This window comes from Eumetopias jubatus, unplaced genomic scaffold (assembly GCF_037043125.1).
Source record: "Eumetopias jubatus isolate StellerSeaLion01/CBP00866 unplaced genomic scaffold, mEumJub1_p1.0 scaffold_3, whole genome shotgun sequence".
In the NCBI taxonomy this organism is placed as follows: domain Eukaryota; kingdom Metazoa; phylum Chordata; class Mammalia; order Carnivora; family Otariidae; genus Eumetopias; species Eumetopias jubatus.
Genome location: NW_028274809.1, coordinates 148,898,368 through 148,923,287, shown reverse-complemented (window position 1 = coordinate 148,923,287; position 24,920 = coordinate 148,898,368). Strand labels below are relative to the sequence as shown.

Sequence of the window (24,920 nt, the reverse complement as noted above, 5' to 3'; positions counted from 1 at the left end):
CGTCACCGCCAATTGTCTCCCCTACTAAATGCCTTTGTTTTCCATGGAAAACAATGGCCTTCAGTCCTGACAATGTGCTTTGGCCTCAGGGCATCAAAGCCAATGCAGAGAATGCTCTCGTGCTGGCCGTAGATGCTCTGATAAGTCACCCATCAATAGTCTCAAAAAGAGATTCTAGCGAATGAACAGATTATTGAATTTTTTCAGGTCTTTTGAAGTATGGGAACCTGCCTAGGGTAAAGAAAGCAAACAGGTCTGTCTCTTTTCCCTGTCGTGTTCTTTGTGATGCAGTTTCTTAAATAGAGAAGGGCGGTGCCAACCCTAAGACTGGGCTCCCTCCAGCTAATTTTAGTACATCATTTCTAGTTAATGCACCATGTTGTGGATAGACGTTTTAATAATGCCAGAAACAGAATTGTTTCTTGTTTGCCTTCTGGAGATGGGTTTGTTTGGGTCTGATTTCACTTTTCTTTCTTGAAACTCCCCCTGTTTGCCCCCCTGTGGCCCTCTGCTATCCTGGATCACTTACTAATGCTTTCCGTCTTCCACTCAGTGTCTAAATGAAGATCATTCCAAGGCCTGCCCTCCCTCTGTCCACTGTCTCAGTCTTTCACCTAAGTCTGCGCTCACAGCAGAAATCCCTCACCTGAGCCCTAAATTTTCTCTCATCCACTGCATGTCCTCCTCACACCTTGAACTTCACACATTGGGAACTTGGTTGGCCATTTCCCCCCAACACCAGAGCTACTCCTCCTCCTCACATCCCTGTTTCTCCCCTACCAGTCCCGTGCCATTTTCTAATATCCAGGATGAAAACAGAATTAATTTGTACTCTTCCTCACCTCTTCACTTTCAGTCCCTTCAGGTGAAAAACTCTTACCGCTTACCGAGATTATTACAGTGGACTCCTAAGTGCTCCTCTCCGTGTCTCTAACCTCTTCTGATTCACTTCATCAGAAGATGCTACCAGATTAATGATATCAAAGAATCACTTAATCACACTCTGTCTTTTTCCAAAGACTTGGTATGGCTCCCTATTACCCGTCTTGGAAGTTATTAAATCCACAGTTTAGCATTAAGGTGCTGACCAGCCTTATATTAAAAACCAAACTCTGTTTTTGCCACTTTCCAAACAGTAAGCTCTGAACCTCCTGTTCATACATTCTTCACTTTCCTGGAATATTTTTTCCTGCCCTATCTCTACAGCTGCTTCAAAATTCTCCTCAAGGAGAACTCTCCAGTTACTCCCATTCATTCACCTCTGAATCACTTTGTCTTAATTGCCCATCCTTCGTCCAGGTCCCGCAGTAGCCCATGAGGACACTGGAAGAAACAGCGGCCCTAATGACGCTTGCCATCCAATGGTAAACAGATAATCACACACCGAGTCGTGTGATCGCAAACAATAGTGAATAGTATGATGAAAAGTCAAGGTGCAACGAGAGAATAGGATAGGGAATTTGATTTAAATCAAAGAATCAATAATCTTCTTTGAGGTCAAGATGGAAATAGGTGAGCAAAGAATTCGGGGTGAGAAAATTCCACACTCGTGGAGCAACTGGAGAGACAGTCGTGGCGCAGAACAGAGTTCGGCATGAATGAGGAACTGAACGTGAGCTCATGTGGCTGGTCCAGAAAGCAAGGAGGAATGGGAGGTGTGTACAGGTGTAGAAGGCTGAGAGGCACACAGGGGCCTGATCAGGAAGAGTGTGGGAGACCATACCAGGAGTTTGATTTTGTTGTTGTTGTTGTTGTTTTGAGCCTGGGATGATCTGCTCAATTTTGTTTGGTTTTAAACTCATTTTGGCTCCTGTGTAGAAAATCGATTGGAGGAGATGGCAAAGCGTGCCCTCTATCGTCTAACTCCCACTGTACTTCGTTAATGCTCTCATGAGCTCCATCACCTTCTACCCGTGTCACAGTTATTTGCCTAATGTTGTACACTGCACTCACACCTGAACGTGTCCCATTGCCCTGCTAGATGGTAACTACCTAGAGATCCTAGACTCTTATCCATTTTAGAATCTTCTATACCATCTGCCACGGCACACTGCACAAAGTAAACATAATAATTGATGAAGTAAGTTGAATTAGTTGTCCAGATTGCCCTGAATTCACCAACTTCCACATTTCTCTGACCCATAATATTTAGGCTCAGCTTTATTCACTAGTCTCATTGGAGAGGAACTGACTGTCCCTTGGGTATATTTAGAGGCAGAAGCAGGACTGATGGGGGAAAGTTACAGAGTTGATTTGGCCACAGTATTGGGTACAATATGAAGTGTATCTCTGATGAAATTAGAGTTCAGCAAAGATGGAATCACCTGGTCCTGTGAGGGAAGGTGTTGCAGATCATTACAAGTTTGAGCTGTGATGGCCAGAGATGCCATAACAGATATCATGGTTTGAAGGATGGCTCCCCAGGAGATATGCTTATGTCCTAACCCCAAAAATGTGTGAATAAGACTTAATCTGGAAAAAGGATCTCTGCAGATATAATGAACAATCTCAAGATCAGATCATTTCGGATTATTGGGGTGGACCCTAAGTCCAATGAGAAATGCTCTTATAAAGGACAAAGGCTGAAAAGACACAAACACAGTGGAAAAAGCCACATGAAGACAGAGGCAGATGTGCTGCCATGGACCAGGGAACACCCGGAGCCACCAGAAACAGGGAGAAGCAATGACAGACGTTCCTACAAACCCTTTGGAGTAAGCAGGACCCTGCTGACACCTTGATTTTGGACTTTCAACCCCCAGAATTCTGAGAGAATACCTTCCTGTTGTTTGTAAGTTTGTGGCAATTTATTGTAGCAGCAATCAGGAACTAACAGAGATGGGATTCCTGCCTGGGTAAATAAGTTGGCCTACATCCATGGTTTTCAAGCAATTCTTCTAAGGTTTAGATCCCATAGTGCAAGTGGAAGATTACTGATGAAACAGAGAAATTTCTCCTGCTCTAGTTGAAGGAAGTGGCCAAAGTCCTGCCTTCTTGCCCTGACCCCCACCCTGAGGTCTGTACAGAGCTAGATGATGTAGAAGGTCCAGTCCAAGTATGATTCAATGGGTCAGTGTTTTATATGATAAGAGAAGACTGAGTCCAGGGAACATGGGTGTGTTAGGTTGCATTTCCCCCCCACCCCAAAGCAGACCCTGCCTTTATTTGGGAGGTTATCACAGGAAGCACTGGTAGGGAGAGAGAGAACGAGACAGGGAATTGAAGGAAGCCAGTGTAGGGCACATTAGTAAGCTGGTTACTTCTGTGGGTGACAAAGTTAAATCCCATAAGGGCCAATGGGAGATGGTGTAGAAAATGCCTCAGAAGGGTTCTACCTGAGAGGCAATGAAGATGGGATACTGATCCACTCATTACAATTCATCACTGGGTAGGGCTGCTCCAAGGGTGGTAATGACCCAGTGTTTCTGACCTACCCTCGGCTCAGGCTCAGCATGCATGTGGCCAGTGGATATTCTTAGAGCCCTGGGTGCTGGCAGCATGAAGCCATTCACACATCCTGGAATGGTGTGAAGTGAGGGGACATGACTGGGGCTCTGCTGGCATGTCTGGGAAACACTCCAGTTGGCTGCAGATATCCTAAGAATCAACACTGTGTAAGACCATCTATGCTGTCCAAGAGGAAAACAGGCTGAAGAAGCCCCTTGTCTCTCACTGTTAATCTTAATCCTGGAATGGAAACTTTGCTCTAAAATGTGCTTCTGTCCATGCAGTCAATTAACTATCTGCATAAATAAATCATAGAACAACTGAGCATTTGCAGCACACTAGTGACACATACAACATATGGGTAAAGGAAGGAAAGGAATAGAAAATGTTAATTATCCAAAAAAAAGGACCATTTTTATTTTAAATAAGTTCCCAGGAAAAAGACCTAGAAACCATGGTCCTAATATTTTATGGAGGGTGTTGAGGATAAGAAGCCCTTAAATTGAAAGAGAAATGGCATGTTTATCAGGCTCAATGGTGGGGTACCAAAGACCCAAAGAGTACACAAAGCTGAGCATATCGTATGTGCCAGGAGAACAGTGTCTGGTTGGCAGAGTCCATGAGTCACAGAATACTTGGAAAACTCACAGAGCCCAGAATATCAGAGGGAACACAGGGTGGTAGTTAAAAGTAGGTAGTTAAGTCCAGTCGGACCTGGGACTGAAACCCAGCCCCACCCCTTAGTGGCCTTGAACAAATGACATTTTCTCTTGTGTAACAACGGAGGGGGGGGGGGCTAAATTCCCATGAGGCCTCAGGAGGGACACACAGAAACTAATGCTTACTCGTAGTGGGTGCTCCAAACATCATTTTATTCACCTCTGTTGCATGCAAGGTACTCAAGCCTTCGGTTTCTGGGTCACTAAGGGACACACAATCCAGAGAACAAGCAGAGAGAACAAGATTTTAAAACTCCCCCTCCTGCAAGGGCATAGGGCAGGGATAAAGACTTTAAGTTACTGTGGGTTTCTATCAAGATAGTCCAACCCAGGGTGCACCAGTTGGTCGAAAGCGTGTTAAGCAGAAGCTGAAGAGCCAGGGCAAAATCTAAGTCGGCAGAAAAGGGAAGTAACTTCTGTGCCCAGGAATGGGACTTCCCGAAAGCCCTGGAATTCCCTGGGCAGAGGGGAGTTGTGTGGTTTCTGGCGGGCAGGCTCCTATGGGGAGCCTCTGGCTTACCCGCCAGCCTTGTCCCCCCTGTCTAAACCGAGCCCCTATTGGCTTTCCCTAGAGCATCCACATTTCCTATCAACTTTGAAAAATGCCCCCACTCTGAACCCTTCTCTCCAACCCGCCAACTGTTCAGAAGTATGTTAAGCAGATGTAGTGGAATTAACCAAATCTATTTATAGGATTCTTTTTTCTTGAGGAACTTGAAGATAAAATTTGAGTGATGCAAAAGTCCTCCTGGAGCTATTGCTGTACCTGCAGAAAGGTAGATTAGAAAGAGGACTGTCATCTGATGGATGGTAGGAATCGTCCTCGGGCTAAGAGCCTGGCGTTTCTGTGGAGGCTGCACTGCCAAGCCACTGGCAGCCAAGGCAAACTGCTGACACTCGCTGTGCCTCAGTTTTCCCAGATGCAAAGTGGAGATACAAATATACCTCCCCACCGGGGATGCTCTGAGGATTAATGCAACAATATCAGTGAAGCACTTTGTGGTGTTACATACCCCAAAAGGTATTACCCATTATAAAAATGCACAATGCAAACCTCTATTTTTTACTTTGTGACTTTGATGGTATGAACAAACTTTACCCTCCAGCTTTTTAATATGATTATAAGCCCTTTACAAGAATACAGCTTTCACTCTGCACAGCAGGATACATAATATTTCTTATAAATTTAATTTAGAAAACGGCAGGAAAATAATGTTAAGGATTTGCCTTAAACCTACTAAAGCAAGGCAATTCCATTAATACTGCCACTCCATCTTTAACTCGACACATCGTGCTTTAGGATGACAGTCTTCTAAGATCCCTGCTTTTCTTTGGAACAATAAAAGTAAACTTGAGATACAGGACACATTTTGCCTCTGAATTTTTTTTTTCCCTAATGCTGTTGACTCAGATTCCTAACAGACCCCTTAATGTTTCTTTCTTCTTTTGAAGTGGGGGTCTGAAAAGTTCTGAGGTAAGTTTCCTGTTGACTTCCAATAAGGGATGCGCTTCCCTTAGCATTCTACTGCTCACCTAGAACTTTTGAATGCCTGCAGTCACAGGCGATGCGTATGCCCTAAGGGAACGTGGAACTGGGACGCTTTTAGCTTTTGGTTAAAGATGCAAAGGTCCTCCCTTCGAGGACTGAAACAAAGATTCACTACTTTGGACAAATTGTCCCTGGTGGGAGGGCCCCCGCATCTCCAAATGCAGGTCCCTTTTGAGGCGTGCTCTAGGAGTACTGTAATAAATTATCACAAATTCAGTGGCTTAAAACTGCACACATTTATTCTCTTACATTTCTGTAGATTACAAGTCCAAAATGGGTCTCACTGGGCTAAAATCAAGGTATTGGCAGGGCTATGCTCCTGCTGTGGGTTCGAGGGGAGAATCTGTCCTTGACTTTTCCTGCTGTCTGCATTTCCTTCCTCATAGCCCCTTTCCTCCATCCTCAACGCCAGCGGGGGTACAAGAAGGACTTGGCCTATCACTGACAGACTCTGCTTCCCTTTTCTACCTGTAAGGCTCTTTGTGAGGACATCTGGCCCACCCACATCATCGAGGAGAAACTCACCCACCTCCTGGTGATTCGATTTGTGACCTTCATTCTCCTTTACCATGTCATTGAATACACTCACAGTTTCCAGGGATTAGACACGGACATCTTTGAAGGCAGAGGTTATTCTGCCTGCCATGGGATGCACACATAGTCCCCAACTCTTCTGGGGAATAGATGGACTCATACGGACAACATGGGGCCCACCAACTCCAGGGATGGTGATGGGATGTTCTTCCTGGTGTTGGAAGGCGTGCTGGACCACTGACCTTCCCGACCCCTCAAGTTTCTCATTCCATGAGCAATTACTTTCCTTATCAGGCCTTGTATTCCCAAAATTTCAGTCTCCACTCTATTCATGGGTAAGAAACTCAGCTCATCACACCCAGGTCAGTGCCAACCTGAGCATCTGATGTAGATAACAGTTATCTTCCTACAGTGATCTGGATGCGTTTCAAACGCTCTAAATACTGAACAATGGAAGCTGAATCCTCATTCTAGACCTCCACCCTACATCTGTTGAAGTAACAGCTGATTTCAGTTTTTGTGACCTTGACTGAAGCCAAGTCTGGGCACAGTTAAATTCAACACTGAGTGGTATTTGTCTCTATTCTCACACAGCTACACAGCCCCCAGGCACTATGGGAAGCCCTTTGCTTAGGGGATATCATGTAATTTTTCAGATGTATAGACCTTCAGAGAGGTAACATCTCTCATCCAACTCACATAGTTTCATCACCTCGACCAAACCTGGATTAGTCTGACTCTAGGAACATGTTGTCCCCTCACCTGGGCACCCACTACTTACAGGTACCCCCTGCCCTCCTAGGTCTCAGGACACACCATCCCTTCTTCAGTGCATGTTCTCACCCTCTTCCCCTTTCCCCTTGCATGGGATCTGTCTTCGGGCAGCCTCTTCGGCTGGATACAATGAGTTAGTTATTCTAGGAACTCCTTGTCTTTGCACAGAAACCTCTAGGAGCAATGGAAAGGGGTAGGAGTTCCTATGCCCTGACACTCTGACGAGAAGAGACCTCTGGTCACCAGGGGTCCTTGAATCAATCCACAGGGCATCTGTCTCGGCTTCAGCCCCAGTTCAGCCCACGTGGAGGCAAATGAAGCCAAAGCATCCCCTCTGTGAGATTCGGTAGTATTCAAGGAGGGAAGTGAGTTAGATTGACTGGCAACCAAGGATTAATTGGGTCTGTGTGGGTAAGTGGTTGGTGGGACAAGGTCACCCCTGCTCTGTGTCAGCTTGAAAGAGGATGTTGGGAGTGGAGTCAGGAGGCTGTGAAGGGCAGCCTCAGGGTCAGAGTGACAGCAGCTTGGGGAAGGCTCTGGGCTGTGAAGTACAACCACCACAAGTGTAAATGACCCAGGGCTCTGATGATGTGCAGCAGAGATATTCTTGCTTTTAGACTGACATTCAGATGACTGAAATATCACCCGCCTCAGCAGCCTGATCGACACCAAGGGAAAGTGAACTCAGATCATCAACCGAGGGTTGCCGTTTCCTAAACAGAGTGTTAAAAGGTTTCTCAGTCCCTAAGGTCTCAGGCCTTTGTGATAATGTCACAGTAAGGTATAGTTAGTGCACCGCATGGGTGGCCCGTTTAAAATATTTACCTCCAAATGAGCCTATTAAATTTCTAAAAATATTAAGTCTCTAACAGATACAGCTCTTTCCCCCAAAGACAGATTAAAAGGAAAACACATCAAATGCATCGGCGGGCATCACTCCTGATGCATTTGAAGCTCACTGCTGTAAAACGGCGCCAGCCATTTCTTCTATGTGGATATTCCTCTTCAAGGGAAGACTTGGGGGAAGGAGGTAAAACAGGAAATTTTAAGTATTGGAAGCATTCTCCTGCAGAATGGTTACATTCCAAGCACACGATTCCCCATGGCACAACTGGGAACGGCTGTCCAGAATAGCCTGGTGGCCCATCTCCTGGGAGTGAGCCTCCTTGCTGGGCCCACCTTTCAGCCTTGGAGACCCTACATCTATTCCCCCCCCCCCCAGAGATCAGTAAGTTCAGGGGACTGATTCGAGTGAACCGAACTCAAAAGATACTAAATATAAACCCAGTGTTATCTTATTAATTTTCATTGGAAAATAGGCTTTTATTGGCAGCCAGGATACTGCTCTGTCAGGTATATAGGAAGTCAAGGAAATAATCCGAGTTTCCTGGTTCGCAGAGAATCACATCAAAAGAGGTGAAGGCTACTGGGGCACAGTTCATCCAGGTCATGGGGTGACTTGGTAGAATTAAGCAAGCCCATAACAAAGTACAACCAATAATATAATAGGATGAACATTTATTTAGCACCCATAACAGGCAGAGCATAGGTAGTTTACATGCTCACAATTATTCCTACTTTACAGAGAAAGTTGTGGCTTAGGATAACTGTATTGTGCTAGGTCACATAAACTACGGAGTGATAGATTTGAGGTTAAACCCAGGTCTGTCTGACTTCAAGCCCAGATGCTTAACCACCATTATATACTTCCTCTGCACTCACTGGAATGCTCTGATTCTCAGATTTACTGCCTCTTGCCTGACAGTGTTGGAAAAACACTGCCAAATCCTTGCTTTCTGACTCCTCTTTGTTTAAGCTGCCACACTGACCATTCCTTTCTGTTAACATAATGTTTCTTCTGTCTTCCCTCCTCGAATTCAGGCTTTACACCGCAGCCATAGCGATCCTTCTAAAACACAGACCTGATCCTATCCCTCTCCTGCTTAAAACTCTTAATTGGGTTCCACAGGCTAGAGCGCAAATACTTTTGCTTAGATCTCAGACTTCTTGACTCTGTGGCTCACCTCCCCATCTTTACCTTTCCACCCTCCTCCCCGCCCCACTTTATACTCCTGCCATATTTAACTTTCTGTCCTGGGAATCTCAGTCTTAAACTCAGCTCATTTCTCTCACAGTCTCTCTGGCTCTCGTACTGCTCCCTGCGTGGTCAACGCCTCTCCCTATCCAGCTCTCCTTTTTTTTCTCAACTTTTCTCCCTCCAGCTCAGTCCCCCATTCATTCCACAAATATTTGCTGAGCACCCGATACATCATCGTGTCCTGTTTTAGGCACCAGAGTTAGCCAACAGACTAGACAGACATGGAGCCTCCATTTTCGTGGTGGTAGACAAACCATCCAATAAGCAAATAAAGAGGGAAACCCCAAGGTGGTGATAAGTGGTACGTGGAGAATTAAAGTGTTGGTGATAGGATGGTGAAGGGAGAGCGCAAGAGTTTTGAGGATGTGACTCTAGGTGGTGGTCTGAGTGATGAGGGAATCAGCTACGTAAAGATCACAAGGACCAGCCTGTACAAAGGCTCAAGTTTGGGATGGAAGTTGGTGAATTTAAGGCACCAAAAGGCTAGTATGGCTTGGGGTGGGCCATATCGGTAGGAGTTGGGCTAGGAGGGAAAGTCTGAGGCTACTTCCTATGTGCCTCAATAGCCCTCAAAGGAGTTTGGACTTTATTCCGTATAGGGGGAAGCCACTTTACACTGGGAAGAGGCACAATCTAGTTTCCTTTCTTTGTTTTAATTGAGATATAATTGACATATAACTGGTTTCCATTTTTACAAGTTCACTCTGGCTGCTGAGTTGAGAATGCATGATGTGTGCATTGGGGTTGGAAGGGAGAGAAGAGGTAGGGAGTTAGTGAGGACTCCAATGTATGGGTCAGGGGAGAGATGGTGGGGCTGGACAAGGACAGAGACTATGGAGGTCAGAGGAGAGGGGAGACTCGGGGTATGTTTTGGAGTGGGCAAAGTTTGTTTCTGGACCGTGTCAGGGATGAGAAGCTGGGGAGGTTTGAGGTTGAAGAAGACTGGAGAAGGACTCCCACAATTTGGTGTCGGGAACTGAAAGATGTAGTGATATTTTTACAGCTGGGAAAAACTGAGGGAGAAACTGGCCCATAAGTGCTCTAAGTTTTGTCAGGGCAGGGAAAGGGACACAAGCAATAAATACCCGGCGTGAGTAAATTCATTCAGTTAATTATGTCAACTACTCCTGTTCACTGTATCTAGGTTAGAGAAGAGCCCCGATGTGATACCAGCATGTGTGTTTATCGGCTGTGTGTGTGTTTGAACATCTTGGCCGTGTGCAGACGGTTTTGCGAGACCAGGCATTTCTTTATTTCATCTCCTAGTCTTTGATTTTAATTTTACTTTTAGCAGCTGCTGAGGGTCCTGTGGAGGGCAGGGGCTATGCTTTGTTTTATCACCAGCACCTTGTGCAGAATCTAGCATGTGGCAGATGTTCAGTAATAATTTATTAAATGAATAAATTGACCAATATCTAAAAAAATACTTGGAGGCTGACTTCGTCTTTATCAAATATTTTATAATAATTGGGGCATTAGCGATGGCAATCTGTCATCCTCCAAATCAGAGTTTTTCCCCAATAGAGATGGCTAGGTGAAGTGACATATGTTCTGATGAGGGGATATTATGTAAAGGAATGTATTATTTACAATGAAGCAAAATGAAGTTTCAAACATTCCTAGGACTCTATTTATCATCTCTTTCCTTATGGGAAAATCACTTGGAAGCTCCTTGGGCTGAGGAGGGCCCTGGGAACAAAACGATGCTCTGAATGATCCGGGCTGAGATTTCCAAACAGATTTCAAATAGCTCAGTTCTTCTGGGGTCAAGCAAAGGATCAGACCACTTCCTACCTTCCACCTACCTATTTGACGGAAACCTCAATGTGAGGACTGAGAAATGAGTGTAAGACAAACAACTCTGCCTTAGCAAGTGCTAGTTTTTACGGGATGGCCACCAGTCGGAGCAGCATCCATATTTATCCAATGAAGTCTGCCTTCTGATAAGCACTCAGTTATCCGTAACGCCACAGCTCAAGTCGTTTCGGTTGCAAGTTCTAAGATGGAATAAATACACAAAGCAGCCGATACTGTGTGCAGGGCCTGGACTCCAGAACAACTTCTGTCTTCGTTTCAATAATCAGGCTCAAGAAAGACTTGATTATGAAACTGTCATAAGCTGAGGTTTGTCACAGTTATAAAATAAGTGACAAAACCCCATACACAATTGAGGACACAGAACACGCACTTTTCTGGGAGTGACAGAAGTTGAAGTTCCTTCCAAGACTAATTAGAGGTTTTTAACATCAAGAAAGGAGATTGTAGTCTTAACAAGATTTTCCCTGGGAGCAGTGACATTGGAATGATGAAAAGATCATATAAGTCAAGCAACCAGGATTATAACTAGTACTGGATATGTCTATCATTTCTGAAGTGGTTTTTTTTTTTTTTTTAAGATTTTATTTGAGAGAGGGAGAAAGAGCACACACAGCAAGAGTAGGAGAGGGAGAACCAGACTCCCCGCTGAGCAGGGAGCCCAACGCGGGGCTCCATCCCAGGACCCTAGGATCATGACCTGAATCGAAGGCAGACATTTAACCAACTGAGCCACCCAGACTCCCATTTCTGAAGTTTTTATTTGTTTCCTGGAAAGAAGACAAGACTCTCCTCTGAGCTTGAGAATAGATACCAAGACAGACAGACTAACTGGGTAATTGGGAATTTTTTTTTTTTTTTTTTTTTTTTGCAGCAAAGGAAAAACAGCAACAACAAAAAAGCAGGAGTTATCTTGTTTTTCCATGCAGGAAAACAAAACACACTTCAGTGTAGCTAAGTCTTGATGATTTTGTCTTCCAACAAACCCCCAAACATAGATAAAGTGCTTCAAGTGCCAATTTGAAGTTGGCAGGCAAGTTGGGCTGCAAATGATCTAATTTATCTCAATTCAAATCAGCTTAGCAAATTTGGAAGATGCTACATGAAAATAGGTAACATGGGAGTCACAAACACATGAATTTTAAGGTCTTCAAGCAAAAGTGACTTCCCAGGCCCAACTACTTCCTGTTATTCTCCCAGTAAACAGTGCACACGGAAATCAGAGAGACAGGACAGGTGACCGGGTTAAAAGCTTGCCTATTTAAATGCTTGGCTCAAAACTAAAAATTACAAACCACCTGCCTCCTTTTCAGAAGCAAAGAAACTTTCAAAAGGCAACAATCTAGCTGAAACCCTAGGAAGAAGTGGGAGTACAAAGAGAGGGCACAGTGGGAGAACGCAGTAATTATTCAATAATTATTGGCAGCGAATAAAATGCATGAAATGCAGGTGTAAATTATAATGCAAGAATGCCATCATATTCTAATGGCAGTGCTGCGTCAGTCCCGGAAAGAGCACCCCTATGGATTTCTTTTCCAAACCCTTTACTTTGTTTAGGGGTGCTTTAGAAAGGGCAGCAGACTGGGGGTTTATAAAAGTCACAGCAAATTTAGGAAGAGGGCTGGGGCTCAGGTCACCTAAGAATGTGCTCATTCCACCTTCCCTTTTCTGAGTTTGGTAATTTTCATATAAAACTTAAAAGATAATGGGCAATTTGGTTCCTTAACCCAAAAACAATAACACGAAACAGACCAAAAGAAAATTGCACCAAAAATACACGAGTCTTTCAGGTACAGGCAAACGTATTGTTATTTTTACGGCAATTAAGGTACAGCAAACAAACGATCAGTGTTCTCCAGTGCTGGTGTATTGCTTTATGGCTTACACAGTGCTTTTGGGGCTCTCACATCAATCCTATTCCAGGCAGGAATTATTAAACGATACAAGAAGAATATACGGTGTCTGGCACGGGCTTGGCACATAGTTGGCGCTTCCTAAGTAAAAACACGGGTGCAGAGAAGTGAGGAACCCAAGATCACAGGTCCTGTTTGTGCTCAAACCACCTCAAATCCAAGTCTTCAGATTCCCAGTGCAAACCACCCTTCCACTACCTCCTCCCGACCTTCTGGGTTCTCAGGGCAAAGTGACAACCTGAAAACATGCACTTAGGCGAAGGTTTCTGTTACTTCCCTCTACAGAAGCTGTTAATTGGTAGTAATGTCAAATGATTTACATATCACGTCCTTATTTCTTTGTCCTCCTTCAAGAGGTGATGATGGGCTGGAAAATGAGCCATCCAAGGGCGGGGGTGGGGGGGGTGGGGGGGTGGGGGGTGTGTGTCGGATTTCAACCTGCCCCCTCCCCCGATTCATTAAGGAGTCCTGCTCTACTCAAAAACTACAGAAAATTCAAGACTTTTTTCCACACATTCATTTCTCAGTATACAACCTCACTCACCTCACTCAAGTAGTGCACCTCTCCGATCTGTGCACGGTGGAAACTTTGTCTTCCACTCTGCAGCATCTCGGTGCCCATCTAGCATAAAATGAGGGTGGGGTTTGGAAAACCTGAGATTGATTTTATCAATATATAAAACTAGAAACCTCAGGACTCAGAGGGGATTTTTGTAACCGAGTATCTCTGCCTGCCCTTCCATGTTCCCAGGGAGATGTAGTTGGAGGCCATCTCTCCAACTAGAGCCTGGGTGAGACTTCAGTGTATACCCTCCCCAAGGATTATGCCTTCCTCCACACGTCCCAAACATCCCGACCGGACATTGCTGAACTCCAGATCCCAGGCCAACCAGCTCCTGGTCATCTGTACTTTCATGTCTCAAAGACGATTCAAACTCAGCCTCAAAAACGGTTCCCACTCATCACTTGTGTCTTGGAGGAAGACACGTCATTCTAGCTAAAACCCAGGAGGCCACAGCAGGGTCTGAGTGGACCCACAGAGATCCAAATGCCACACAGAAGACCTGGCAGGATCGAGGGCCCTAAGATCACATGAATTCCCAGTGAGAATACTATTCCTATCACCCTTCTCCTTGTACCACTTCTGCCGGCTCTATCCCTGCAACTGCCTAAATCACAGCCCCAGATTTTATCAGCAAACTCCACCTAAAGCAGGGGTCAGCTCACTATCAGTTTATCCCAGTGAAGTGTTATTGGGACTCAGCCCGCCCCCCCATTCATTTATGCATCGTCAATGGCTGCTTTTTCCCTGTGTGTAGAGAACTTATGTTCCACACAGCCTGAAGTGTTTTCTTTACAGAAAATGTTTGCTGATCCCTGCCCTAAGAGAACCTCAGATTAATCCCATGATTCCCTACATCCCTTGTGACCAGAGTCCCCACAAAAAGCCCCAGCCTTCCAGGGCATTAACCCCCTTACAGCTCTGTGTAGCTCTCCTGACTTAAGCTCCTGCTCCTCCAAGCCCCTAAATTTTGCAGCTGTATTCTCTAGAACTCACAGAGTGTCATCAGCAAAATCCCCTAAATCCTCAAATTTCCTCTAACCTTCTTACTCTTATGGAAATCTGGTTGTCCCTTGAAGCCAGGGCTTTCCCTGGAGCTCTCTTTAAATGATGGCTGTTTTCTTTCCCACCACCCCATGTAGCACCATACCTAGAGCCGTAGTGCTTTGTATGACCGTGTGTTACCATTATTCTCCCTGCTGTCCCCCAGATGGCTTTGATCATCCTATTTGATAACCCGCCTTTTCATAATCACTTACCAACCTTCCAATCTTTTGTTTTCATTTGTTGAAGAATTTTGGCCCCAGATTACTGAAAGTTTCTGCACCACTCTTCTGTTAGCATCCTTTATGTTTTTAAATATCTGTACGGATAATTCATTCAACACCTTGGCCTTACCTCCAATTTGATCTTCCATTGCACCTTAGTTATCCACACCCATGGTAGGCTTAGTTACTGGTTACATAGATCACCTCCAAAATCTCATTTTGAGGCATTCCGCTCTGATCACTAACTCCTATTTTTCCAGCTCACTTACTTTAATACCCCCATACCAATAATTTTTTTTTTTTTTTACCCCCCAGGACTTTCTATCCCTTGACCTAACTCTTTCTACTGCCCTTCACTGCCCCGTGCCCTCACTTCCCTTCTTTATCCAACTTAGACGCCACAGTCCATACTTACATGCTCCCTTGTATCACCCTCAAATCCGTTCCCTTCCCTCTCCATTGTGTTCACATCATTTGAAACCCTAACCCTGATTAAATCCAACTTACCACACATTCTCCATTACTTTTCCGAAGCAGCTGATCATGGCTGAGAAAAAACGTACACCCTGCTGGCTCTAAACAAATGACTACCATCCTCGAAGGGCTTTCTTTATTGCCCAGGACATTTTCAGAGTCAATGCATTCTCTCACTTCTTGGATAAATATTTCATCATTACTTTTCTTTCTTGTAATCACTGCCCCCCCCACACACACTCACACTTAGCAATGCCTGTGCATTTTATTCCACCAGGAAAGTAGGTACAACGTACTGGTCTCTCTGCATCTGCCCCTTCCCCCTTGTTCTTCCCTCCCCTCCTTGTTGACAAGGAAAGAAGGGTCTATGTTCCTATGAGACTAACTCCTAGACTTGTATACTGGATCCTACTGTCCTCTTGCCCAGTCAGGGACTTTGCCTCTGCTTTAACCCTTTTTCTTCCTGTATCACCCATTTCCCCTCTTTACTACACTATTCCCTTCAACACACAGACTTGCTAAAGTATCTCCAATTAAAAAAAAAAAAATCAAAACAGCAACAAAAACACCCTCCTTGACCACACATTGCCCATTAGTCCCTTTTCTCTGTTCCTCTTTGGAATAAAATTCCTTGATGGTCTCCACACAGCATCAAATGAATCTTCAAAACTCTAAGACCCATCATCCCACACCTGGCCAATCCTTCAGTTTTCCCATCACAATGGAAATAAAATTCCTAGTCTTTACATAATCAGACCCCCTATTTTACCCAATTTTTCATTCTTTTCTGCCCAGTCACACTTTCTATCTGCTTCTTGCTTTTTTTGTCTTCATAGTAATCAGTACTTGAGTGTGGTTGGCTGAATAATAGTCCCCAGATATGTCCACATCCTAATCCCCAGAACCTGTCAATAGATTTGTTACCTCACATGGTGAAAGGGACTTTGCAGATGTGATTAAGGTAAGAATATGGAGATGAAGAAATCATCTTGGATAATCTGGGTGGGATAAGAATCCGTATAAAAAGGAGGCGGGAGGATCAGGCCAGAGAAGGAGATAGGACAAGGGAAGAAGACGACAGAGTGACGACACCATGGAAAGGGTGTCGGCTGTAAGCCGAGGAATGAAGAGGATCCTGAGAAGCTGGAAAGGCAAGGAAACAGATTCTCATAAGGAATATAATCTTGCCAGCACTTTGATTTTGACCCTTGAGATCAATTTTCAGACCTCTGAACTCCAGAACTGTAATAGATGTTTTGTGTTCTAAGCCACTAAGCTTATGGTATTTTGTTATGACAGCAAAAGGAAGCTAATACACTGATACTATGTTGTTTCTTTACCAGTTTAATTATCGGTCGCCCTAAATGCAATATAAGCCCCGTGAACTAAGGGGTTCTCTCTTTTTTCCCTGCAATATGCACAGCAGATGGATATTTACTGAATTAACAAATATGTGCAAGATCGTAGAAAAATGAATGAAAATCACTTCCTTCCTGGCTAAAGTATACCCTTCATGCTCCCTTCCCTTTGCTATGTGTCACTGGTACCTGGGACCAAAGACCACAGTAAACAGCCCAGGGTACTCCTTTGACCCCCATGTGTCTGGATTTCCATGTGGAATCTAACAGTATCAAAAAATAGGTCTTGAACTGCCCCAAGCATCCTGATAATCTGCCTCATGGATCACCATTAGAATATTAAATTAAGGAGTGCATTTTACTTTCTGGAAAATTGTCCATTTCTCCTATATACATCACGATAAATGAGAACACAAATTAATAAGAAAAGCATTAACTGGAAATGAAGTTTGAAACTCACTTACACCCATTTGTTTTTCTTCCTCACTAGATAGAAGCTCATGAGGGCCCCAAATGTCTTATTCACTGCTTTATCGTCAGGGCACAGAAGCACGCGTGGTACTTAGCAGGCTCTCAATTAGAATTTAATAAATGAATGAGTTTTAATTTCTCCTCCCCTCAATCTCAAATCCAGACAATCTCCAAATCCTATAGATTATCTTTCTGAGCATGTTTAAATCTGCCCTCTCCCCTCCATCTCCTTTTGTCTCGCCTTACTTCAGGGCCACCATCTTCTCTTTCTGGGATGAATGTAGTAGTCTCTATCTTCCCAACCCTTCTGCACACTGCTGCTAGAAAGTCTTCCCCATATCTGATATTAACCTCTCGCCCCTCAACCAAGAGGTTAATGGCTTCTCCATTGCCCATATGTTAGAGTCCTTCCCGCTTGATGGGCATCAACAAGTGTCCAGATCCTGCAGCTTTATTCCATGTTCTCCTCGTTTCCTCTTTCATCAGTCTCTGTGAACCAGTGATGCTCAAAGTCAGGCTGTTGTTTAGTGTCCCCTGTGCCATTACTTAGGTTTCCTCCATTGTCTGTGTTCTAGTTTTCTATTGCTACATAGGAAACCACTGCAAAACGTTAGTGCTTAAAGCAACAACAATCATTTACTATTATTACCTTTCATGGTGGTAGAGGTTGATTGGGCTCAGCTTGGTGATTCTAATTGGTGTTCTCGCATGAGTTTGTGGTCAGATGGTGGCTGGTGCTAGAGTCATCTCAAAGGTTCCCTCCTTTATAAGTTTAGCAATTAATAATGCCTGTGGTCTGGGAACTTGGCCAGGACTGAACACTGGCCATCCTGGGCTCCTCTCCACCCAGGTCCCTCTTTGTGGTCTGGGCTTCCTCACAACATGGTGCCTAGGTTTCAAGAAGAAGCATCCCAAACAGACTAGGTCCAAGTGGTATGGTCCTTTCCTACCTTCTATAGAAGTCACACAATATTCTTCTGCCACATTTTACTGATTAGAAGGAGTCACTAATGGGGCGCCTGGGTGGCTCAGTCATTAAGCATCTGCCTTTGGCTCAGGTCATGATCCCAGGGTCCTGGGATGGAGCCCCGCATTTGGCTCCCTGCTCCACGGGAAGCCTGCTTCTCCCTCTCCCACTCCCCCTGCTTGTGTTCCCTCTCTCACTGTGTCTTTCTCTGTCAAATAAATAAAATCTTAAAAAAAAAAAAAAAAAGGAGTCACTATGGTCAGCCCATATTCAAAAGGTAGGAGAATTAGCTCTAGTTCTTGATGTGAGGAACATCGTGCATGTACATGAGGCATATACAAGGAGAGAAGGAGTTGAAGGAACTGAGTGTGACCATCTTTGGAGACTAGCTACCAGTCAGGAATGCTTTCTTTTCTTCCACTCTACAAATACATCTTTTACCTTTCAAGGTCCACTTCATCCCTGACTCCCATACCACGAGGCAGAACTATGCCCACCCTCTTTGTAGGCCTACTCTTCCCTTTTGGGGCTTCTCTCTTGGAATCTGACATAGTATTCAAGTTACCAATTTACACTTCTGCCTCTCCTGAACATTTGAGGACTTGACTCTGTTTTCTCATCTGTACCTAGGAAAGTGTCAGATAGAAGAAGGTAGGTGCTTAAAAACATTTGCTGAAGGAAAAAGAAAAAAAATCTGGGTCTGAGGCTTAAGTTAACCAGAGATAGGCTTCACATACTTGCTATCTGAGAGAAGGAATTTCAGATGGACATGCTGACAGGTGAGTCCTAGGAAGCACATACCTGAGGCACACACACCTGGATCTCCATGAATATTGGTAGGATTTCATAGGATTGTGGGCATATTCAAGACAAAAGAGAAAAAAATTACGTCTGTTGGGAGGTATTTTCAACTCATTTGAAGAGGTGGAGGGTCACAGCTCTAAACAGAACCTTCAGCTGAAGGAAAGGGGAATTGTGAATGCCGCTGAGCATTTCAAGTGTTCATGGGCTGGAAATGCCTTTGGAGGTAGAAAAAGCTTTAGTGTTTCTCCCCAACCCCAGTGGACCCCCGCTGTTTGTGGGGAGTACCCACAGGGCGCCAGGGCACCTACAGAGATAATGGGCAGGCTCTGGAGCTCCAGCTGACAACACCACTATAAACTATCCCCAAAGTTTACCGACTGATCAAGGGCATAATAAATTAAGAAAACCTTTATCCAGGAGTGATAAGAAAATCTAAAATACTGCTCTGTTCAGATTTAATTTTCTAAGCAATAAAGTTTCTAATATTAACAAAGGTTGTGGAGCTCCTAAGTTATTTTTTCAAATCTTTAAAAAATTCTTTGAATATCTCATTCCAATGACTAATCAGGAGATGACACCGAAATAACAGGTGACTTAAATTTTTCCATCAGCATTACAAAGCCAACATTTTATGGATTCAGTCCTTTTGGATTTAATTTCCTAATTAGCTTTCAAAAGAGAACTGCAAAGGTTAAAAGCTGCTGCCTTTCTAGAATTCAAGTATTTAAAATTCCACTGCCAACCTGGAAACTTAATTTCAAAATTAAAGCAATCTGTACAGAGCATCTAAATAAATATCTAATAAAATCTGTTTATAGATTAACCAGACTGAGACTTATGGCAAATCTTGCTGCGATCTGCTCCTTTTTAAATTCAATACTTTGTGGGCATAAATAGGGTCTTCATAAACCCTATACTAAAGCTTATTCTATGCTGTTGGCAAGGTGTGAAACAGCATTTTCATGCATCTGTCTGATATTCTTTCAGCTGGTGCTGTAGATCAGACTAACAAAAGGTGCTGAATTTTTCTAGCAGTTGTTAGAGGAGCAGGGAAGAGATGAATGGGGAAGGGCAGGTTTGGAGACCTAATGACTTGTATTCCTTGAGAAACCTATCTATATAGTACAATTTTATTATTAAGTTTGACTCACTAACATTTTAATTTTCATCCAAGTGTATTTATCTTTTCCTCTTGTTTGTTTCACCATTTTATATCTAGAAAACTCTTCCAAATTCAGATTTTAGAGAATGTACACCCACATTTTTTTCTGTTAATTCTACTCATTTACATTTTTATTGAGGTGAAATTCACATAATTAAATGACCAATTTTTAAGTGACATTTAGTATAGTCGCAATGTTGTATAACCATCACATCTAGTTTCAAACATTTCATCACACCCAAAGCAGACTCCAAAACCATTAAGCAATCACTCCCCACTTCCTACTCCCCCAGCCCCTGGCAACCACGGATCTGCTTTCAGTGGCTGTGGATTTACTTATTCTGGATATTTTGCATAAATGGAACCACACAATATGTGACCTTTTTTCTGGCTGGCTTCTCTGACTTAATATAATGTTTTTTGAAATTCATCCACCTTGGAGAATGTATAACCACTTCAATCCTTTATATGATTATATGATACACCAAATTTTGTTTATCCATTCATCCACTGATAAGACATTTGGGTTATTGATAAGACACTTATATGATGAGACACTTTTGGCTATTGTGAATTGCACTGTTATGAACATTCGTGTACCAGTATTTGTTTGAATATCTGTTTTTAATATTTTTGGATGTATACCTAAGAGTGTAGTTTCTGGGTCTTAGGGTAATTCTATTTCAACTTTTTGAGGAACTTATTTTTATGTTTAACTTTTAAAATTCACCTGTAGTTTCTAAATGAATTCTAAATTGTCAATTTTCCCCAAATCATTTGACTGTCTTCCTTATCCGATAAATTTGTGTTTGTATTGCTCTGCCTGAGTCTTTTTTCAGAATCAGACACTTTAAAAATTACCGCTATGGCCCTGAAGAATTTACATATCTGCTAAAGAAAGACTTCCTTTAACATTCATGTGTTTCAAGATTTTCTTGGCTAGTCTTGCCTTTTATTTTTTTCAGATTAAATTTAGAATCACTTCTGTCAAGGTAAAAAAAATTCATTGCAATTTTAATTGAAATTGTATTTAAGCTATATGTTATTTTGGAAGAAATTGAGATTGTATTCTGTTTAGTTAGTATGACTCTCCATTTATTGATATTTTCTTTGGGGTCTTTCTGTAAACTGTATTTTCCTTTTTCTTTTTTTAAAGATTTTATTTATTTATTTGAGATAGAGAAAAAGACAGAGAGAGAAAGAGAGAACGAGCAAGGGAGCAAAGGGAGAGGGAGAAGCAGGCTTCCCAAAGAGCAGGGATCCCAGTGCAGGGCTTGATCCCAGGACTCCAGGACCATGACCTGAGTGGAAGACAGACAGTGAACCCACTGAGCCGCCTGGGCACCCCTATACTTTCCTTTTAGAGGAGGTAAAAAAAAAAAAAAAAAAGAACTCTTCCTCTACCCTCCTAGGTTCAGTGGCTGGGGCCTGAGAATCACACTAATAAAGACATTAACAAGAGAAAAAACAATCTTAGTTACTTACAATAACTGATGATTGGGATTTTATGAAGAAATGAGACTCAAAGAGGTGGTCTGATGATTGGAGCTTTGGTGCCAGCCCATGCTAAACAAAGGTCAAGGAGGCAAGTTACAGGAAGGGGAAGGGAGGAAATGGGTGGTAAATAAGGCTTGTCTTACGCACACAAGAGGCTCTCTCAGGTGGTAAGAATCATCTCAGGACTAGCTGTCTTCCAGGCAGGGGTACTTCCACAAATGAAAATTTTCCTTATAAAAGGGGACCTTTATGTTCTATTTTTAGGCAGTTAGGGGAGAGGCAAATAGCTTTTCCTACCTTTGCAAGCTCTCACTGGTCTTTATCTCAAAATAATGTGTATGCCAAAGAGGCATATTTTGGGCTGGCTTATTCTGGTATCCTTCACCTTCATTCTGGTGTTGCATATTCCTTGGTAAGATGCCTAGCTATTTTATCTTTTTATTACTTTATGAATAATATTTTCTCCCAATGTTAATTTGGAGACATTTATGTTTTTTATCTCACTTATTAATTCTAGGTCATTCAGCTTATTATCTGATGTTGTTTACGTAAATTACTATTGATATTAATGTTCATGGTCTGTCAGTAATGTCAACCTGAATAAAGGGGTAAACTGAGACGAGCTTGAAATTGTCAAAAAAATGAGTTTATTCGGGAATAGCAAAGGAACTGCAATTTGGAACATGCAAAGCGCCACAAGCTACCAGCAACTGTGTGGAGGGTTTGGGGTGGGCAGTATTTAACGGTTGGGAATGTAAAGAGGAGAGAGTTGAGTTAGAGTCTGTTAAGATCAAAAACGAGTGGAGCTTTGAAAACTCCCCGAGCAGACAAAACCAATCCACTCACACAAAGCTCAGTTCGGCTTATTTGGCGAGACCAGTCAGACCTGCATTGTTTCTTGTTCATGCCTCTGGAAACCATGAGTAAACCTTCCCAAGGTTTATATAAGGCAACCCCTGACCAACTCTCTTAGTATTTTTAAGAAAATTCCAATATTATCAGTTTTCTGTAAATCAGGTATTTAAAGGAAATCTGTGTTTCAGTCCTTAAGTTTTGTTTTCCTGAGGGCAACAAGTACATGAGGTTTTTAAATTTTATAACCTCTGGTTCCATTTGAGATTGAAATTCCATCACAGAAACAATTTTCTTTCTTGTTTCCAATAGCTGTGTCTTTATATCTTTTAATTTGGTGAGAACTTTCAATACAATAGGATATTTTGTTCATCTTTATATCCCCAAGTGCCTGGAAATATGTATAGGTTTAATACATATATTTGAATGAAGTAATGCATTCTGTGTAATAATTTTGTAGTAGACATTCTTGTTTTATTCAGATTTTACTAGAAATGCTTACAGTATTTTACCATTGACTATATTACCTTTTGGTTTGCGACCAGAATTCATCATTACAGGAAGGAAAATAGTCTTCTGTTCCGAATTTTTAGAGACCTTAAAACTAAGAATGGGAGTAAATTTTTATCAAATATCTTTTCAGAATGTACTATTATCCTACAGTATTTCCTACTTATTTTGACTTTTTAAATGGTACACTAACAAATTTCCTGTAAAAATATGCTTGGGGATGGTGGATTATTATTTTAATGTACTGTTGGATTTAATACATTAGTACTTTATTTAGAATTTTCACATGGAGTTTCAAAATTCATTTGGAGGGTGGAAAGTTCAAATGCTTGCCTCTGAGCTCACTTCTTGCCTTTCTTCTCTAGGGGATGTGGTCCATGTGTTCCTGGAAAGAATGGAACTGATATCAGAAAGCATAGGATTAGCACAGCCCCTTAAGGAAATAGGGCCCTGGTCTTGCACACTGGAAATCAATCCTCATTTTCTTCAAATTCTTGGAAGCCACAGACTGGCATCAACTACAGTGAAGTCTGATATCTATTGTTAGGTCAAAGCCTTTCCACCAAGCTCCCATTGCCTACAGATTTTTCTTCCTTTTTCTATGGTCATTTCCTTGAAAGAGACTTGAGCTATCATAAAACTTGCTTTTTCCCATTTCATAGGGTAGTTTTATTGTTGCTTCTTTGAGATAGGTTCAGCACCATTATTTACATACATTTTGTTGGGCCTTAGGAATCAAAACTCATTCAGCAGAAACCAGAAAAAGGATTAGACCATTCATATGCAGAGCACAACCACACAGGGTAACCTTAGAAGAGTATTACCAGACTCACTTAATGATCTGGTGTCCTAAAACCACAAGCATGGTGCCAAGAATGCATAGCACCAAGAACACATAATGCAATTTACCCTGCAAATTTTTGCAGCCTCAGAATACGGAATAGTGCTCAGGGCATGGGGAAAATCATCTAGTAACCATAGGAAAAAAAAAATTTCTGCTATAAGCAGAACATTTTTGTCATCTGCCCCCTCTTCTTTCTCACTGCCAAATCCATATGTTGAAATTCTAATGCCCATTCCAGTGTATCGGTATTAGGATGTGGGGCCTTTCCAAGTTGCTTAAATCATGATGGTGGAGCCCTCATGAATGGAATTAATGTTCTTACAAAAGAGACCTCACAGAGCTCCCTCTCTCCTACCATTTAGGACTAAGATAGTTTCAGATTTTTTTTTTTTTTTTTTGATGAATCAGTCCTATCCATGGCAGCATTGAATGGAATATGCATGTTTCAGAACACACCCCAAAGACAAATGATTATTTTTAATAGTATACCAACTTGAATTATAGAAGATACTATTCGTTCCTTGTAGATAATGTAGACTATAATCTAGGCCCGTTTCTATATGCACAGTGGATTTGGAAGAGGCTAAACTAATTTTGGGTTGATAAACACTATCTTTCAGCCATACTGTAGGTAGGGGTTGTTGAAAACATTTCTCATATTCTCAGGCTGTTTAGGACCTGCCTAAACAAGCTGTCCTGACCCCAAGTTAATCCACTTGATGTAGTATTTGCAGTGACTGGCATGTTCTAAGTGTTCAAAAAATATTTGTGGACTAAATGAAGGGGTATTTGTTATCAAAAGATGCAGCCAAATATGTTTGAAAATATGAAGAAAGTGACCAATATTTTCTATCCATTTGTGGAATCCTATAATCTTTGAAATAAAAGACTGAAGAAAAAAAATCAATTTCTATGAAGCTTCTTAAATATCATGGCCAGAGACCGTGGTAGGAACAGCCCGAAAAGTTATGAATTCAAGGTTTATGTTAGCACATTCCCTTCCCCTCATATCTTCTTATTAACCGAGATTGGGACAGGAGTGGGTGGGGGTAGGGTGGAAATTCAAAATGGGCTTCAGGGAAGAGTAATAAAAATGATGAGCTGCTTGGATATACAATTATAAGGAAAAGCTGAGGGAATCAGGACTCAGGTGAAAGGGAGAATGAGGAAAACCTAATATTTTTCTTCAAGGATATGAAAGGTTATAATGAGGAAGGTGCTGACCAGCTGTTCTTTACTGTTGTAGAGGACAGAATAAAAAGAGGGATAGTTTATAAAGAAGTAATAGAACTGCATAGTGAG

The 24,920-nt window shown here is 42.5% G+C and overlaps 1 pseudogene; it reads right to left on the bottom strand.

Moving 5' to 3' along the window:
* Nucleotides 1-16,192: 16,192 nt before the first annotated feature.
* LOC148164765 (adenosine 5'-monophosphoramidase HINT1 pseudogene) overlaps nucleotides 16,193-24,920 on the bottom strand; it is a 49,956-nt pseudogene continuing 41,228 nt past the window's right edge.